The 18,398-nt window shown below is 41.6% G+C and overlaps 1 protein-coding gene across 1 annotated transcript in view; it reads right to left on the reverse strand.

Annotated features, from left to right (window-relative positions):
• The window catches only part of LOC126237916 (serine proteinase stubble), a 771,897-nt gene that overhangs the window by 715,827 nt on the left and 37,672 nt on the right, over nt 1-18,398 (reverse strand). Inside the window, exon 2 of the mRNA XM_049947754.1 lies at nt 1,715-1,818. The gene's annotated coding sequence lies outside the window, so the exon portion shown is untranslated. The remainder of the gene's footprint in view (nt 1-1,714; nt 1,819-18,398) is intronic.

Consider the following 18,398-nt stretch of genomic DNA (forward strand, 5'->3'; position numbering starts at 1 on the left):
CTTCTTGCGCTGATAAATTTCTGAATGTTTTTGCTCACCAAGTGACAATATTGGTCATCTTTCGCAGTCAGTACAGTTCGTTGTTTCACATCAGTACAGACGAAATACGAGATTATAAACAGGACGACTGCAGCTAAGAGTAGTGATGGGACAGTTAAATTATATCCAGAATATTACGGGCGTCATGTCATGTATTAACCAGAAATGTATAAAAAGTAAAGGAAGCTGGAAGTATTTAGGAAGGGCAATATTTCATGTCTTGTCGACTTCACGGTTATCAAGCAATGAACATTTAGCTCAGTTAGCGAACTATGGACGTGGTAACTGTGAAACACAAGTCTGGCAAATCAGAGAAAGCTTGAATCTAGATAGCTAGGACGGTCTTCGTACCTCACGCCTGAATATAGCCGATCCATTATCTCAGTAGCTGTATCGCCTTGCTCCATAGAGCCTAAAGACACGAAACACGGATACACTAGTATAGTGATCAGGACTTTAAGCTCAATGAAACAGGCAGAAGTCATATAAATCATTATCTTCATTTAACGTTCCAATCGAGCTATGTGAATTTTTTACTTCGTGACAAAGTTATGTTCTTTCGCATGGGAAACAAAGTAAAACACGGAGCAACAGCTATAAAATATCGTAAAAGGGATCAAGATACAGAAGACAAAGGAAACAGTCACAGAATTTTCTGTTTCTTGTAAAGCGAATATGGAACATGGTCCTGTCTCTGGTGAAGTGCCTTCCATTTGGTATATCTGGGGTTTTCATTAAATCAGCCTCCGTAGCACAAAAAACAAGACAGAAGACACTACCAGTTAAGTTATTCACGTTAAGCTTCAGGCCTCATAGTTCACTTACTGCTGACTTTGTTTACTACTAGAATTTACGGGCGTTAATGATCATATTAAATGCTTCATTCACAAAGGTTGCTTATGTGTCTTAAAACTGTGAAAGAAATTTATATGAAATAAATGTATTGTTTAATTTAGTTCTAGAAAAAGTCTTCTGAAACAACAGTCTTCACGATACTTATTCAAAGGAGTGAAATTATTCTTTTGTCATGCTGATTACCCTCTCCGATATGCCCCTGATACGAACTATCACGCACTAGTCAATTTATGCGGAATCATAATGAACTATTTGTTATCCTTGGAAGCTCGAGAAAGCCAAGAGTAAATTCTTGAGAAGTCTTTAAGGAGACAACAAATGCCAAAACAAATCTACGTGAATATAATCGATGTACGTAACGACAGGCACCGCGTCACGACAAAATGAAAGCTTCTGAGAAAAATTTTAACATACACGAAATAAGCAATGTGCTGAGTGCTTGAAAATTTTCAGTAACGTATTAGAAGTGGAATAACTTGACGTAAGATTTTATGAAGGTATTGTACGACAAGTATTATATACAACGCGGTCCCATGAAAAGATATATCACACAAGGCATACATTTAGAGGACCATTTCCTCTGCACCGATTCTTCCTATACTCTATGAAAGCCTGATTCATCGATAATGGCTCAAAATATAAAAACTTTCAACATCCATCAAATTACATCATGCAATTAAAGATTACTCCAAAGATTATTCACCCCCACAGTGGCGACAGGATGTTTTAATAAACGCATATTCTATTAGAAACTTACGATTATGACGTTAATGTTTGCAGTAAGAGAGAGAAAGAGGCAAAAGGTGAAGCTGTTGCTTACCTCCCTGTTTTGAGTTCAGCGATTTCAGAATCGTCGGTATCTCTTCCTTACTCGTCGAAATGTCAAAGATTCATCCTCTTCCTGAGTCTCAGCAGTCAGATCGTCTGAAAACAACACGAATTTTTAAAGAACAAGAGTCCTGCCTTTCGTATATGCACAGCGTCATTAAATGAGAACTTAACAACTCTAAAATATGTGTGCATGATTCTACAAGAAAATATCAGACGTGTTTGAAATACCAATAGCGAAAGCACACAATAAATGATCACTGTAAATTTTTACGGATAAAATTTGAATCTGTAAGAGACATAAACAAAGACAGTGTCATGGCATTGTATTAAAGAAGAGAAATCAAAATCCTAAATGATATTGAATAGATTAATGTTGCGAACGAATAACATTTTTTTTTGTGTCCATCTGCAGTGTGGGTTTAGGCCTCTTAGAGGTTGTCAGGACCAGACCTTTAGCTTACGCGCAAATAATGGAGAAGTTTTACGAGTGGAACAGCGAATTGTATCTATGCTTTATAGATCTAGAAAAGGCATATGACCGGGTTCCTAGGAGGAAGTTATTGTCTGTTCTACGAGATTATGGAATAGGAGGCAAACTTTTGCAAGCAATTATAGGTCTTTACATAGATAGTCAGGCAGCAGTTAGAGTAGACGGTAAATTGAGTTCATGGTTCAGAGTAGTTTCAGGGGTAAGACAAGGCTGCAACCTGTCTCCACTGTTGTTCATATTATTTATGGATCATATGTTGAATACAATAGACTGGCTGGGTGAGATTAAGATATGTGAACACAAAATAAGCAGTCTCGCGTATGCGGATGAGTTAGTTGTGATGGCAGATTCGATTGAAAGTTTGCAAAGTAATATTTCAGAGCTAGATCAGAAATGTGAGGACTATGGTATGAACATTAGCATCTCCAAAACGAAAGTAATGTCAGTGGGAAAGAGATATAAACGGATTGAGTGCCAAATAGGAGGAACAAAGAACAGGTGGACGGTTTCAAGTACTTAGGATGCATATTCTCACAGGATGGGAACATAGTGAAAGAACTGGAAGCGAGGTGTAGCAAAGCTAATGCAGTGAGCACTCAGCTACGATCTACTCTCCTCTGCAAGAAGGAAGTCAGTACCAAGTTATCTGTTCATCATTCAATCTTTCGACCAACTTTGTTGTATGGGGGCGAAATCTGGGTGGATTCAGGTTACCTTATCAATAAGGTTGAGGTTACGGATATGAAAGTAGCGAGGATGATTGCAGGTACTAGTAGATGGGAACAATGGCAGGAGGGTGTCCGCAATGAGGAAATCAAAGAAAAACTGGGAATGAACTCTATAGATGTAGCAGTCAGGGCGAACAGGCTTAGATGGTGGGGTCATGTTACACGCATGGGAGAAGCAAGGTTACCCAAGAGGCTCATGGGTTCAGCAGTAGACCAAGTCGGAGTAGACCAAGGAGAAGGTACCTGGATTCGGTTAACAATGATTTTGAAGTAATCGACTTAACATCAGAAGAGGCACCAATGTTAGCACTGAATAGCGGATCATGGAGGAATTTTATAAGGGGGACTATGCTCCAGACTGAACTCTGAAAAGGCATAATCAGTCTTAAATGATGATTATGATGCAAGAAAGGAACATTTGCATGATAAAAAGAACAACGAAATACACTGTGCCAAACAGTATGACCAGGTAACGAAGTTGCTGCAAGCTTAACATAGTAGTAATTAATAGTGTAGCTCTCTTTGGCAATTTCAAAATATTATTTTTCTTTCTTTCGCTTAAAATGTTCATTGGGATGTTTATTTTATTGCACTGCTCGCCAGAAAGTATGTTATCGAGTTACATGGCCATTTGTCAGGAAGTGCCTCCGAAAACGATTCAAACAATTAGCAGTAGGAAAAAAAAATAGTGAACATTGCGGCCAGTGTGGCAGCATGTGATTTTAACAACGGCCTAACAGTCATTATGTAAATAATGAACGTGCTCGAGCTTGAGCTTGGACCACCCTGTTACATTATGCAAACACCCGGATGAAAAGCGTATCGAGCGGGCAGAGCAGTGGATGACTAAAGCTGCCAAAGGACGATCATGATCACGAAGGTAATGGAGGAGGGCCTCCTTTTGGATCGGAAGGATTGCTGTATGATACAGGGATCGCTGATTGGAGGTATTTTAACTTAACTACAGATCGTGTAACCGAAAATTCTAAACGTGTTTTTCTCGAAAACGTATTTTTTCAAATTGTGGAAAACATAACTTGAGAATGGTACACACGATTCTAATCGGAAATTGATTCCGGCACTCTGAATTGAAATCGCCTTTGGCATACACAACCGTTTTGTGATATCGTCAAAAATCTAATTTCGGTGCACACTTTTGTCTTGGTTTTGTGGGCGAAGAAAGTGACATTAGTTTCACCATTTTGGTATAATTAATATTTTTCAGTTATCCTATATATGACGATAAGACTGGTAGAAGCTGACCTCGAGAAAGATCAGTTTGGATTCTGTAGAAATGTTGGAACACGTGAGGCAATACTGACCCTACGGCTTATCTTAGAAGCTAGATTAAGAAAAGGGAAACCTACGTTTCCAGCATTTGTAGACTTAGAGAAAGCTTTTGACAATGTTGGCTGGGATACTCTCTTTCAAATTCTGAAGGTGGCAGGGTAAAATACAGGGAGCGAAAGGCTATTTACAATTTGTACAGAAACCAGGTGGCAGTTATAAGAGTCGAGGGGCATGAAAGGGAAGCAGTGGTTGGGAAGGGAGTGAGACAGGGTTGTAGCCTCTCCCCGATGTTATTCAATCTGTATATTGAGCAAGCAGTAAAGGAAACAAAAGAAAAATTCGGAGTAGGTATTAAAATCCATGGAGAAGAAATAAAAACTTTAAGGTTCGCCGTTGACATTGTAATTCTGTCAGAGACAGCAAAGGACTTGGAAGAGCAGTTGAACGGAATGGACAGTATCTTGAAAGGAGGATATAAGATTAACATCAACAAAAGCAAAACGAGGATAATGGAATGTAGTCGAAGTAAATCAGGTGATGCTGAGGTAATTAGATTAGGAAATGAGACGCTTAAAGTAGCAAATGAGTTTTGCTATTTGGGGAGAAAAATAACTGATGATGGTCGAAGTAGAGAGGATATAAAATGTAGACTGGCAATGGCAAGGAAAGTGTTTCTGAAGAAGAGAAATTTGTTAACATGAGTATAGATTTAAGTTTCAGGAAGTCGTTTCTGAAAGTATTTGTATGGAGTGTGGCCATATATGGAAGTGAAACGTGGATGATAAATAGTTTGGAGAAGAAGAGAATGGAAGCTTTCGAAATCTGGTGCTACAGAAGATTGCTGAATATTAGATGGGTAGATCACGTAACTAATCAGGAGGTATTGAATAGAATTGGAGAGAAGAGAAATTTGTGGCACACCTTGACTAGAAGGAGGGATCGGTTGGTAGGACATGTTCTGAGGCATTAAGGGATCACCAGTTTAGTATTGGAGGGCAGCGTGGAGGGTAAAAATCGTAGAGGAAGACAGAGATGAATTCACTAAGCAGATTCAGAAGGATGTAGGCTGCAGTACGTACTGGGAGATGAAGCACCTGGCAGAGGATAGAGTAGCATGGAGAGCTGCATCAAACCAGTCTCAGGACTAAAGACCACAACAACAACAGCATAAATGACGATGGACAATTCATTGAAAATGACTAATAAAAATTATTTTGTTACTGGTTCAATAGGAGGGTTTTGGGAATTCTCCCGATGATTAATGTTCCGGCTGCAACGGTTCCTGCCACCTGGCACAGCGGTTACAGGGAGCGTGCGATGTGCACACAAAAATCATTTCTTTGTTTTAGTTTTTGATGTTCTAACACGCGAAATGTTTGTAATATATATATTGCAAACATTTCTGGTGTTATAACATCGGAAACAAAACGAGGATAAAATTAATCGTGTCTTTCCAGAATGATCCGTCCCAGTTCTGCGTTGAGGGATTTAGAGGAGACCTTGTGAAACATTAATCCTGATGTTATCTGGAATGTCATTCTACTGTCGTAAGGACAGATGTAGGGCAAAATACATCCTTGTACTTAAACATATACAGGGTGAGTCACCTAACGTTACCGCTGGATATATTTCGTAAACCACATCAAATACTGACGAACCGATTCCACAGACCGAACGTGAGGAGAGGGGCTAGTGTAATTGTTTAATACAAACCATAAAAAAATGCACGGAAGTATGTTTTTTAACACAAACCTACTTTTTTTAAATAGAACCACGTTAGTTTTGTTAGCACATCTGAACATATAAACAAATACGTAATCAGTGCCGTTTGTTGCATTGTAAAATGTTAATTACATCCGGAGATATTGTAACCTAAAGTTGACGCTTGAAACCTCCGACGTTCAGTTGCGTGTTGTAACAAACACGGGCCACGGTCCGCGAGCAGCATCTGCAGGGACATGTTTACGATGACGACCGTGTTTACTAGTGTGGCTGTAGTGCACTGTTGTGGTTTGGTCTAGCTGTCGCAGTGTCCGCATGTAGCGCTTGCTGCTATTGTTATTCTGCATTCGTCTCCGCACGCATACCAACTGTAGTACACCGTGTTACCAGACGTCTGTGATGGTGTAGTGTTGTAGGAACTGTGACCATGGTGTATTCGAACTCTGAAAAGGCGCAGATGATACACATCTATGGCGAGTGTCGACGAAATGCAGCTGAAGCCTGCAGGGTGTATGCAGAACGGTACCCGGACAGAGAGCATCCAACGTGCCGCACATTGCAAAACATCTACCGTCAACTGTATGCAACAGGTATGGTCGTAGCACGCAAACGGGTCCGTAACAGGCCCGTCACAGGAGAAGCGGGTGCAGTTGGTGTGTTAGCTGCTGTTGCCATGAACCCACACGTGAGTACACGGGACATTGCGAGAGCCGGTGGACAGAATCAAAGTAGTGTCATGCGCATACTGCATCGTCACCGCTTTCACCCGTTTCATGTGTCACTACATCAGCAATTACACGGTGATGACTTTAATCATCGAGTGCAATTCTGTCAATGGGCATTAACAGAGAATGCGTTGCAGTTCTACCTGTTTACCGATGAAGCGGGTTTCACAAACCACGGGGCTGTGAATCTACGGAACATGCATTACTGGTCCGTGGACAATCCTCGCTGGCTCAGACAGGTAGAGCGACAGCGACCGTGGACTGTAAATGTATGGTGCGGAATCATTGGCGACCACCTCATTGGTCCTCACTTCATTGCAGGGGCCCAAACAGCAGCAACATACATCGCGTTTCTACAGAATGATCTGCCAACGTTGCTCGAAAATGTCCCACTGGAAACGTGTCGACGTATGTGGTATCAGCATGATAGTGCACCTGCACATTCCGCAATTAACACTAGGCTGACCCTTGACAGGATGTTCGACGGGCGTTTCATAGGACGTGGAGGACGCATATATTGGCCAGCCCGTTCTCCTGATCTTACACCTCTGGACTTCTTTCTGTGGGGTACGTTAAAGGAGAATGTGTACCGTGATGTGCCTACAACCCCAGAGGATATGAAACAACGTATTGTGGCAGCCTGCGGCGACATTACACCAGATGTACTGCGGCGTGTACGACATTCATTACGCCAGAGATTGCAATTGTGTGCAGCAAATGATGGCCACCACATTGAACATCTATTGGCCTGACATGTCGGGACACACTCTATTCCACTCCGTAATTGAAAACGGAAACCACGTGTGTGCGTGTACCTCACCCCTCATGGTAATGTACATGTGCGTCAGTGAAAAAGACCAATAAAAAGGTGTTAGCATGTGGACGTAATGTGCTGTTCCAGTCTCTTCTGTACCTAAGGTCCATCACCGTTCCCTTTGGATCCCTACGTAATTCGGTGCTCTCCGATACACACGATCGAACAGCGGAGGAGTGGTACTCAAGCGTCAACTTTAGGTTACAATATCTCCGGATGTAATTAACATTTTACAATGCAACAAACGGCACTGATTACGTATTTGTTTATATGTTCAGATGTGCTAACAAAACTAACGGGGTTCCATTTAAAAAAACGTAGGTTTGTGTTAAAAACATACTTCCGTGCATTTTTTTATGGTTTGTATTAACCAATTACACTAGCCCCTCTCCTCACGTTCGGTCTGTGGAATCGATTCGTCAGTATTTGATGTGGTTTACGAAATATATCCAGCGGTAATGTTAGGTGACTCACCCTGTATACTTCCAAAATTCTTACAGCTAAAACAGTAAAACTTGAGACTATTATGCACAACATAAGGCTTGATGGTTTGCGCAATTCTTGTTTGAAAATCCCCATCGACATACATTTTATAAGGATTTGAATTTTTAATTGTCATTGTTTCTATAATTTACCTTTTCTCGTAAACTAATCAAGCAATAAAACTGGAATTTCACTGTTTACATTTGCATAAGAGGCTAATAAAACGTATGGAACAGACTTTTGTTTAAGGTCATAGCTGCTTTGGAATTAATTTTACAGTTTTGTGTTACCCGAGGCTGCTCTATTTTTGTCAAATTTTGAAGGAGAACTTTTCTCAGAGAAAAGATAACGGTGAAGTTCCGCTCAGAATAATTCAGTACGTAATTCTTAAGAACTATGCCAGATTTTAGAATGTTAGCTTTTATAGTTTCTGAGAAAAGGCACATTATAGCTCAGAAGTAAGTCAGTTTACAGCAGTTCACATTTAAAGTTTTTTCAATTTTTGACAATATTGCTATACCTCTAGCGACTAATTCTGTTCACATCCTTAACCTTCATTCTCTTCCTCGTCTTTCTGGAATAATATCTTCCCCTTACTCCTTCGTCATATTGTTCAACTAAACTTTGACATATTAGTTTGATCCCACCTGTGTCCATCCCACCATTTGACCCTGGTAATCCTTGCTGCATACTTTCTTGTGGTCTTGCTGCCACCTTTCTTCTTTACTGCCATTATTGTTCTTTCTTCTGTCACACTGAGAGCAATCTTTGCTGATTACTTGTAAGTCTCAGATTATCCCTGTACCCACACCAATAACAGACGATACACTGAGAAGTGATGTATGGCCTCTCTTCATCCAGACTCCATCACAAGAGACACATAGATCTGTCTTCGTTAAACAGTGTCCTTCTTCCCCTTCATTGTTAATATCTACAAGTTCCTCAACACCTACTTTCATGTGCTCGTCGTACTCACCTTCAAGAGCACTGAGGAGTATTCTGATGTAATCAGTGAATCTAGTAACTGGTGCAGACATGTTCATCAAGCCACAAAACAAATTTGCGCATTCTCTGCCTACACCTAAGCATCTCACGGCATAACATAGTTTTGTGCACCTCATAAATCTTCCCATGGAGAGCAGAAGTCTTGAACTAACATCATACGTACAAACTTTTCCCAAGATATGTATATTACTTACAATGCCAATTCTGTTACTTTCATCATACAGTCGAAGGCGCTATGAACCACATTTACCACGTGCACACGAAGCATAAATCATAGGGACAAATATTTCTAACCTAAATCCACTGCAAAACTCGTCTTTGGTACTGCATACCGCATCATCAGTTTGTTCACTCGTTTTCTTCGTAGATGAAGTCAGTGACTTTGTCGAAAGTTGCTCTTCACACTTATGAGCAGCGTCTATAACACTGTTATTTAAATAACCTGTACCGTTTACACGTGAAATTCGATATTTCCTCACTTTTTTGAATATGCCTCAATAGGGACGACCCATTTCGAGCAGAACAGGTTATGATATGCAAAATTAAAAACTGAAATTAGTTTGTAGCACGTACTATTAAAAAAACCCACATCGTAAATAAAGAAACAAGCAAAGATAATCTTTCTCACACCCTTCTAGACTCATCTGCAGTTCGTTTCGACTGTGTGAAAGAAAAATTAACGCGCAAAACATTTCGAGCGTAGAGAAAGTTTGGATCACACCATCGAAAGAGGGGTCGTGGTAGTTGCAGACGCCCAAATAGACTTTTCCGAAACATATTTCTAGCCAGAATTCACTTATGAAATTTTGCAATGTTATTCTCAAAGAATCAATCTAATAAATTAGGCAATAAAAGAATTCGAATTTTCGCAATTTTGCCCTACATCTGTCCTTAACGACTACGCCAAGTATTTTGAAGTAGAAGCTTTTTATTGTATTGAAATACAGTTAACTACAATGACATACAAATGTCGATACAAAGCTTCATCTTTATCAACACATATTTCAAATTATTTACATTAAACAAAGAATTTTTTAGAAATTGAGGAATGAATATATCAGTGTATATTTTTAGCCACAAGAATATATTTTTTGAAGAACATTAATTGGTTTTAACTTCCCCTGGATATTTTCTCTGTGCTATATTGATATACTGTGTGAATTGGTTTCAGATATAAACTAGTGAAATTAAAAATGAGAATTGCAGCAATTGCTGCAGAGTATATGTTATACTAAAATAAAAATTTCGAATATAGTAGTAGAAAAAGTTAATATGTGATACCTTTGTTAGTAAAATGAATTATTTGTTCAGATTCGTTGTAGATGAAAGTGATTTGTCCCAATGTTTATTAAATGAACAGTACACGAAATGAAATTAAAACAGGAGACACAACATACATTATTTTCTTCGTCTTCATGACAAAAATAGTCCAATATTAGACGAAACAATACCTCTGACTGCACTGATTTTAGATACGTCGTCCGTTTCGTGTGTATTTTTACAAAAGACTGTTCTCAGTTGTCTTGTTATGTTTGGTGATGGTACCAGGTCGTTATACACTGAGGTAAGAGAAGTCACGAATACGTCCTAATTTCGTGTCGGACCTCCTCAGCAGCTCGACGTGGCATGGACTCAGCAAGTCGCTGGAAGCCCCCTACAGAATTATTGTGCCATGCTGCCTCTATAGCCGTCCATAATTGCGGAAGTGTTGCCGGTGCAGGATATTCTGCACGAACTGACCTCACAATTATGTACCATAAATTTTCGATGGGATTCATATCAGGCGAACTGTGTGGCCAAGTCATTGGCTCGAACTGCCCAAAATGTTCTTCAAAGGAATCGCGAACAACTGTGAGCCGGTGACATGACATCGTTGTTCGGGAAGATGAAGTTCATGAATGGCTGCAAATGGTCTCCATGTAGCTGAACTTAACCTTTTACAGGCAGTAATCGGACTAGATGACCCAGTCCATTCCACGTAAACACAGCCCACACCATTACCGAGCCGCCACCAGCTTGCACGGCGCCTTGTTCACAACTTGAGTCCATGGCTTCGGGGTATTCGCCACACTCAAACCCTACCATTTGCTCTTGCCAAACGAAATTGGGACTCATCTGATCAGGTCACAGTTTTCCAGTTGCAACCGATAGGGTTACAAGCCCAGGAGAGGCGCTGCAGACGATGTCGTGCTCTTAGCAAAAGCATTCGTGTTGACCGCCTGCTGCCATAGTCCATTAACTCCAAATATCGCCGCGCTGTCCTAACGGATACGTTCGTCGTACGCGCCATATTGTTTTCTGCAGTTATTTCACGCAGAGTTGCTCGTTTATTAGCACTGCCAACGTTTCATAAATGTCACTCTCCTTGACCGTTACCCGAAGGCCTTCGGCCACTGTATTAACTGTGGTGAGAGGTAATGCCTGAAATTTGGTATTCACGTTACATTCTTGCCACTGTGGATCTCGGAATATGGAAATCCCCAACGATTTACGAAATAGAATGTTCCATGCGTCTAGCTTCAACTGCCATTCCGTGTCGTGCGGCCATGATCACGTCGGAAATTTTTCGTGAATTATCAGAGTACCAATGACAGCTCCAACAATATACTGTCCTTTTATATCCTGTGTGTGCGACAGTATCGCCATCTGTATATGTACAGATCGCTATCCGATAACTTTTCTTGTATCAGGGTAGAGTGGAAGGAAAATACCCTTTATAAATGATAGGAGGAAGGGAACGCATCTCACGTTACCTTATGAAGTAGGACGGCATCACCGTAACTGTACGAATCTTGGTAGATATGCTTATCCACTAATGCAGAACCAATTTGAGCTGGAAAAAAAGAAAAATAGTACCAGGTTTGGTCACAAGATGCAAATCTGGCGCTGTATAGCACCTCGTCGACGTCTCCGGTGCTTATATCGAAAAAATTTTGAAAGCGGCTGTTAAAATATTATCAACATCATGCCTTTCTCGTTTGTTTGATCGAATGAGATAGCGGTGTGGTTAGCACAGTGGACTCGTATTCGAGAGGACGACGGTTCAAACCGGCGGCTGGCCATCCTGATTTAGGTTTCTCGTGATTTCCCTTAATCGGTTCAGGAAAATGTCGGGACGTTTACTTTGATAGGGCACGGCCGACTTCCTTCCCCATCCTTCCGTAATCCAATGGGACCGATGACCTCTCTGTTTGGTCGCTTCCCCCAAATCAACCAACCAACCAATCATTTATTTGACCTTTTATGCCCATGTCCCATTGCTAATCTGACACATAAGAAAACATTTGTGTACGTCTATCTGGCATTCACATCGCCACATTTGCACCTGGTGGATAAAATTCGTTGTCATACGATAATTACAGGCCAAAAACATGGTTCAAATGGCTCTGAGCACTATGGGACTTAACTTCTGAGGTCATCAGTCCCCTAGAACTTAGAGCTACTTAAACCTAACTGACCTAAGGACATCATACACATTCATGCCCGAGGCAGGATTCGAACCTGCGACCGTAGCGGTCACGCGGTTCCAGACTGTAGCGCCTAGAACCGCACGGCCATCCCGGCCGGCAATTACAGGCCACACTGGACCTATGTGAGTGGCTGCACTTTAATTATAACCAGTCATTGTTACCGATTCGAATCAGAACTCATGATTTTCAGCTATTAGTTTCGAATCAGAACTCATGATTTTCAGCTATTAGTTTCGAATCAGAACTCATGATTTTCAGCTATTAGTTTCGAATCAGAACTCATGATTTTCAGCTATTAGTTTCGAATCAGAACTCATGATTTTCAGCTATTAGTTTGTCTCGAGAGTCATGAGTAATTAATTGTGCACTGACGGTTCTTAGAGGAGATTTGCGGCTACAGTCTTGCTGTGCCAAAAGTCAATACATTCCTGTTTCGCTGCCCTTGAGCTTGGCTGACAACCCAAGCAAAGGCATTGTGTTTAGCGTCTGGGTAAAATGTTCAACCTGACCGCAAACTTGAGTGACTTTTTTTTCACATTATTTTGGTTCTCTTGATGATACAGAGGTTTTTCCCTCACCCACTGTCAACTAGTTCGCTAGGATCGAGTGAAGTGGCGTAGCGGTAAGCCACTGCATTCACTGCATCCGTGTTCGAGAGGACGGCGCTCCAAATCCACGTCTTGTCATCCAAGTTAAAGTCTGTGGCGAAAGTAAGGACGGTTTCTATGAAACAGCACGGCCTTTTTGCTTCTCCAATCCGAACCTCTCCTCCATTTCTAATCACCTCGTCGACTGAGCGTTAAGCACACGTCTCCAGTCCTTCTTTCGCTGGGGATGTGACGGGCTACAGTATCCTGTCAGATGAAGCTCCTCTTGATGATGGATGTCGGTATGTGGAAGGACAGGCTACAGCTTTTGCTCACGGCAGAGCTCAGTAAGAAAAGTTGAGCCACGTGGAGTCCCTGTCGGGCAGGCGTGGTCCCAGCAAGCGTACACGTGCTGCAGCCGAGGACTAATAACAGGTTCGGTGGCCCGCGCGGAGCTAACGCTCACACGCGGACGTGCCTCAGCCGGAGGAAAAGGTGCGCAGGGAAAGGAGCGAGGAGAGAGCGCTGCGTCTGCTGCCTCACCACGGCAGCCATTACCTTGTCAAATATTTGGACAATATGCGAAGCTACCGTTGCGCCACGCCGCGCACCGGTGACGCGGCTAATGAAACTGTGTAGATACGAAACCACCGGACGTGACATTCCTACCCTAGGAAAAAGTTAAGAGCACTCTTTAAAAAAGGTTTCTCTTGTATGCTCCATGTAGTGAACACAATACTATACAAATGGTACAACTGATAATTGAAAAAAAATATATATATAAGAACATACACATCACTATTACACAAGCTCTCCGTAGAAAGAGATTAAATTATACTCGGGATAGTCATAAAACGCTAATTTTCTCCTCGTAAAAACAAGGTTGCGTAATTAGTGTTTCGTTTACAGGTACAAAAAATGGTTAAAATGGCTCTGAGCACTTTGGGACTTAACTTCTGAGGTCATCAGTCCCCTAGAACTTAGAGATACTTAAACCTAACTAACCTCATGACATCACACACACCTATGCCCGAGGCAGGATTCGAACCTGCGACCGTAGCAGTCGCGCGGTTCCGGACTGAAGCGCCTAGATCCGCTTTACCACCACGGCCGGCCAGAAGGATTTCATTATACATCAGCACAGCAGATATGTACCAGCAAACGAGCAATTAATTACGTAACATTATTTTTTGGAGGAGATAATTAGCACTTATGGCTATCCCTCGTACATGCAGACTACAATCTCTTTAAAATCCCATGATGATTCTGTATGTTGTATTTCTGATACGATGATAACGACAATCAGGCGAGTCCGTCAGGTGGTATGGTATACAGTTCCGTGATCCTTTCCAAATTTTGTCTACAGAAACAGGAAAAGGTTAAAGAACAGTAATTTTGTTTTTTATTAATTAAAGTACAGTAAATTACAACGTTTAAATGAATTCGACACAAGAGCGAGTAATTCAAAGCATGTATCTCCTCTAGTTTTGCATGCGCTTTGGGCTGTTCTGTAACTGAAGATATTTTACACAGTATCGCTCAGAGGAGGAAGTTATAACTACAAACATTTTCTTCTGTCTAGTCCAAGATGACTTCGACAGTATAAAGCGGAAGAAATCTCGAGAAGAATACTGATACAAATACAGACGACTAATTAGCAGCATCTATGAAAATGGAATGATAATAACAACAGTGGTAAATCGCAATGGTCCGACGAATACTAATGCACTCTGTCCTTTTCTTATCAGTGCTTAATATACGTTTTCTGTTTATCTCATGAGAACATGCAGACTTCCGGCAAGATCAAGAGGTCTCCGAGCCAGATCGAGAGGACAGTATCTATGTAATCTGGAATATATTAAATATACAATTTATTTGGCTTGATCGAATATTTATGAAATTACGCGCGACCGCTACGATCGCACGTTCGAATCCTGCCTCGCGCATGGCTGTGTGTGATGTCCTTAGGTTAGTTAGGTGTAAGCAGTTCTAAGTTCTAGGGGACTGATGACCTCAGCAGTTAAGACCCATAGTGCTCAGAGCCATTTGAACCATTTTTTATAAAAATACGGCCGAATTCGTTTGTTCAAGGAACTGCCTTCAGATCATTAAAATCAGTGAGTGATGACTAAGTTCGTGCTTGCACTACGTGTGAGGTATTACTTACTGTGACAATCTTTTAATGACTTGAAGATGTTTACTTTAGCAATCGAAGCGGGTCATCATTTTTTAAATGTGCGATTAAGATAAATTTCATATTAAAAATTAAGATCGCGTACTCCACATATGCGACCATGTCATGTCATATTGAATGAACAACTCCTTGTCAGAATGAAGAGGAGGGTCTGCTACTACTAATATCTTGCGTGGCTGATAAAAACATGTCATCGTCCTTCCCGGCCACTACGTGAGTAAACATACCTTACCATAGACAATTACCGTGAAGCTTTATTAAGCAATTTGAAAGTAAGAAGCCAGTAACTAATGAAAATTTTGGCTCGTACGATGTAATGGTCTTGTAAGCAATACTGCTAGGCTGGACACTCAAGGAAAGACGCTTTCTTATTGCCTGCTTTTGTCCTTTCCCGCCATTTCATTAACCAGCGAAGACTACGTCCTACCCTTCCACTAAAGATGCAACAGTCTTATTGAAATTCATAACAGAATGCGGGAGCGCCTGGTTGAGCTCTTGACAATTATGCGAATAATTAAGGTGTGGCATAACTGAAGTGATCACAGGTTGCAGGAAGGCGACCGCCAAATGATGGTTGTGCGTACGGCGTAATAAGACGTCGCGCAGAAGGAGCTGTCGGTGGTGCAGCCGTGTATCGCCCGCTCTAAGTGGCCCGCGCAGCCGCTGGCTAATGAGGGGATCGCGGCTACCCGTTAACTGCTCCGCTACCACGCCAGACTCTCGCCTTCCTCTGCCTGGGAAAAGCAGGATGCACACCAACAGGCACGTCCGTGTCTGCAGTTACGTCACTGTAAGCATTTTGTTCCCAATGGAAAGTACGTGGCGAAAATAGGTTTTTGTCCCGTGCACTGTGTTTTGTAGGTCAGTACTGCACTTTCCACATATTTTTTTCCCAGGTTAATGCAACTCATCCAACGTACATCGAATGAATCAGTTCCATTACTGAATTCGAGTGTGGAAAGTTTGCAAATTACCAATAGAGGCAACTACAAAGTAGCCGGCCAGAGTGGCGGAACGGTTCTAGGCGCTAGAGTCAGGAACCGCGCGGCCGCTACAGTCGCAGGTGCGAATCCTGCCTCGGGCATGGATGTGTGTGATGTCCTTAGGTTAGTTAGGTTTAGGTAGTTCTAAATACTGGGGGACTGATGACCTCAGAAGTTAAGTCCCATACTGCACAGAGTCATTTTTGAACTACAAACTCATGATGAATTCAAAACGTTTTCCAGGCATAAATTTCTTAGATGCAGGAGTAGGTGGGAATAGAAGGGTGCCAGATCCGGAAATTAAGGTGGAAATTTCAACAATTCTTATTTTAAATCGCTCGGTTTTACCTATTAAGAGAGACGTTATATTGTAGCAATGAAATACAGTTCTTTTTCCTTTGCAGTCCGGTCTCATTTTACGTATTTCTCCACACAGAAGATCCAGAAGACTGGCGCGCTATTCTCCAGTTATTATTTCGTCCTTTATAAGGTATCTAGGGATACGAAATTTCTTTTTATGTCTAAAAACACTAGCCTTAATCTTCCCCATTAGATGAAATGTACTTGGTTCAAACGGCTTTGAGCACTAAGGGACTTAACATCTGTGCTCATCAGTCCCCTAGAACTTAGAACTACTTAAACCTAACTAACCTAAGGGACATCACACACATCCATGCCCGTGGCAGGATTCGAACCTGCGAGCGTAGCGGTCACGCGGTTCTAGACTGAAGCGCCTAGAACCGCACGGCCACAGCGGCCGTCCGAAAGGTACTTCACTTTTTGTTATTGCTGAGCCTCCGGCGTCTATCCAGTACTTTGACTGGTGCATCTTGTTCAAATGGTTCAAATGGCTCTAAGCACTATGGGACTTAACATCTGAGGTCATCTCTCCCCTAGACTTAGAACTACGTAAACCTAACTAACCTAAGGACAGCACACACACCTATGCCCGAGGCAGGATTCGAAGAACCTGCGACCGTGGTTCCGGACTGAAGCGCCTAGAACCGCTCGGACACCGCGGCCGGCTTGCATCTTATTGGCGTGAGGAGGTGACTTACGTGTCACACATGGTAAGAAATCGGATTCTTTTCAAATCGTCGCACAGTTTTCTAATATTTAATTCTTCACGACAATACTGCTTCGTCTAATATGTCTATAACATCAGACACACGAACATATCGTACAGTAACACGCAAGTACAAACACAACAGACATAGGCACGTACACGTGGATAATTTTTTTTAAGAAGACTGTTGTCCATTACACTAGAAATAAATTAAAATACTTCCAATTCCAGTTCTCCCATCATGATTTTAGAGAAACTTCCTTGATTATCACGAAATCCCCACCTAAATATTCGCAGTTGGAAATCCCTATTCCCTGTTCCCAGGCAACAAGGAAATTCCGCTGAAAAGAAGTAAGTTTTAAAATGGCTCACCCAGCTCTTATGGGCAGTGAATGAAGTACGTAAAAACTACTTTTACAACTTGTCGTCTAGAAGCACAGTGTGCATTCTTTCGATGTTTTCATCTGTAGCGCATTTTTGGGATGAACTTCACCTGTACTGTTTCGACGAGAAGTGCCATAACGTTTAATTTCAGCCGCTCATTTCTGAACTGCTATCTCCGTAGCAACAAAATGGTTCAAATGGTTCTAAGCACTATGGGACTTAACATCGGAGGTCATCAGCCCTCTAGACGTAGAACTACTTAAACCTAACTAACCTAAGGACATCACACACATCCATGCCCGAGGCAGGATTGGAACATGCGACCGTAGCAGCAGCGCAGTTCCGGGCTGAAGCCCCTAGAACCGCTCGGTCACAGCTGCCGGTGTCCTTAGCAACAGACGCCTTATAAGCGTACACCAGTTTTGGATCAATTCCGATATTTTGAGAGAGTATTCTTGTTTATTCGTCAGAACGAATTATATGTCAACTTTAAGAAACCGTGTAAACTAAATTATTTTGTAGATGATGTTGACGCCTGTCTTATGTATTCGCGCAACATGTACCGATGTGTCAAAAACATCAATTCAGTGATACAAACACCAAATCTCTGCAATGTTGGAAGTCTTATATTTAGGTGTTGTATAGACTTTACTTTCTGTCTGAAACAACAACAAGGAGAAGCAAATATACACTATGTGATCAAAAGCGTCCAGACACCCCCAAACACATACG

Source organism: Schistocerca nitens, chromosome 1, assembly GCF_023898315.1.
Source record: "Schistocerca nitens isolate TAMUIC-IGC-003100 chromosome 1, iqSchNite1.1, whole genome shotgun sequence".
Classification (NCBI taxonomy): Eukaryota; Metazoa; Arthropoda; class Insecta; order Orthoptera; family Acrididae; genus Schistocerca; species Schistocerca nitens.